The sequence below is a fragment of the Chaetura pelagica genome, unplaced genomic scaffold (genome assembly GCF_000747805.2).
Source record: "Chaetura pelagica isolate M959 unplaced genomic scaffold, ChaPel_1.0 scaffold275, whole genome shotgun sequence".
Classification (NCBI taxonomy): domain Eukaryota; kingdom Metazoa; phylum Chordata; class Aves; order Apodiformes; family Apodidae; genus Chaetura; species Chaetura pelagica.
Genome location: NW_009953486.1, coordinates 8422386 through 8424638, shown reverse-complemented (window position 1 = coordinate 8424638; position 2253 = coordinate 8422386).

The window sequence follows — 2253 nt, the reverse complement described above, 5'->3', positions numbered from 1 at the left end:
TGCTGCCATTGAGATTGCTTTTGCTACTATTAATAATAATATTTACATATGCAAAACCACAGATGCAAAACAGATGGCTTGGTTGAGACCTCTGAAAAATACTTGTCTCTGCCACATATATTTATGACAAAGACAGAGGGTTAACCACACAGAGTGCCATATAGAGAACAAATAGATGGGGAAAAGGAATGAAATAATTCCTTCCATATTCCCAGCAGAGGCCAAAACTCATCAATTCCCTTTCTGCTTCTCTCTTTTCTAGCATTTGAGACTTTTCCAGTACCAGGTCAGGGATGGTTTCCATATTTGTTCAGACTTGTCTAATTTTATTTTCCAGTTCAGCTATTTTTTCAGATGCAGCTTTTCCTGATGGATGGAAAATACAAAAGGAATCGCTCATCTGCTCCCTGCAAGCTTTTTCCTGACCACTGGGAAGCTCAGGCACTATTCCAGGCCTGGGGTAAACCTTGCCTTGCAGAGAAAACTTGATCCTTGTTTGCTGAGTTCACACGTCTGGGAATAATTTAAGCAAAGGGGAAAAGTAAAAGTGAGAAATACTACCAGCATCCTCGAGCCCATCGTGTTCCCTTCAGCATGCAGCCCTGCCTGGGAGAGCAGCCATGGCCATGCAAGATGAATGACCACATCCCAACAACTGGGCAATACTGCAGAGCAAGAAAGTGGCAGCACGGGTAGGACCTTTGGCAGTTTCACCAGAACAGAAAATAACAGAGTCAGCCAGCAACACGGCACCTCCTTCTGCTCCTGGCAGTGGCTGCTGCAGAGCTGGGCTCCTGCAGGGACTCAGACAGTGACAGAGAGCAGAGGGCCTTGGCTTGGGTGGCCAATTTGCTCTTTGCTCCTGGCTTTCCCATAGGGATGAGGAGAAGCAGAAGGATGAGGCTGAAACAAGGACCTCTCCTGCCTGCATTGGTAAGCAGCTTTTAGTTGGAGTTATGGAAGAGTCCCAGCAGCATGAGGAGCTTCCCTGGGGGCACACTTTGGTCCCTTGTTCATATGTTTACAGTTGTGTAAACACCAGAGGCTCCCCTGCACCCATGGGTGTCATGTTTGTGGCCAACAAGACTCCTCAGTCCTTTTCTGCTGACAAGCACCTTCAGGGACACCTTGATCTCCTGGAGCAGCCCCAAGCCTCGCTGCTCCTTTCATGAGCAAGAGGAGGAGGAAGGGTCTATAAGCTCTGCCACAACCCAGCAGTGCTCAGAGAAAGCCACTGGACAGCATGTTAACGAGTACAGCACAGCCTCCCCGAGCACTAATGAGTAATAAAGTGCCCCACAAACTAAAGAGCCCCCAAGTGCTACTGAGGACTAAGTAGTCCCTGAATACTCACATCTCTCTCAGGTCAAATTCCACTCTTTAAACCAATCCCCATTACATTTTACACATTGGGCTGTAGAAGGCCTCGGAGGGGCTGTTAGGGTCTATTGTAGGGGAATAAAGCAAGTGTCAAAAAGACTTTTAATGCCCAGTTAAAAATGGCCCAACTAGAGCCTGCAGTTACCTGATAAGCTGCAAGGTCTCTACTGGGAGAAATATTTTGGTTTTTAAATTGTCTCAGCTCTTACACACTTACAAGAGGTTGGCCTGAGCTCTAAAGCTTTGTCAAGTCCATTAAAACAATATTAAAAGCCTGGCTTTTGTTCCATAAAGACTTTTAATGCTTGTTGTTTGGGGTTTTTTGTTCTTATAATAGTTATGACCAGTAATTATTGAACATACCAGAGCTCTGCAGATCTCTGCAGCTCTGTGTGGTTTTACAGCATCAATAACTTCTCCCAGCACAGCAGCTCTCTCACCACTGCTGTCTACTCTGTACAGGTGTGGAAAACAAAGTTCTCAGGGGGATTAACATCTCCAAGGAGGCACAACAGGGCAGTGCAAGAGCCAGGGGACAACATCCAAGTCCCACACCCATGGACTCTGCTCATTGCAACAAAAAATATTTCCAGTCCTCTCTTAGTGCAAATTACCCTCTTACCCTTTACAGGGAAACTCTAGAGACTGAAGCCACTTACTGGTTCAATTAACATTTCTGGGAACAACTACCTAATTGCTATGGGCTATGCCTAGGCAATGGAGTCCCTCACCATGGCTCTGTTGGTGCTTTTATGTAGATATCTGGACATCAAAAAGTTAGATATTGGAACAGCTAGTGGCTTTTTCAAAGCAGATCTGTAATTCATTCAAAGATTCAGTCTCAGAGTATCAACAGCCAAGAGACCCAGGGTT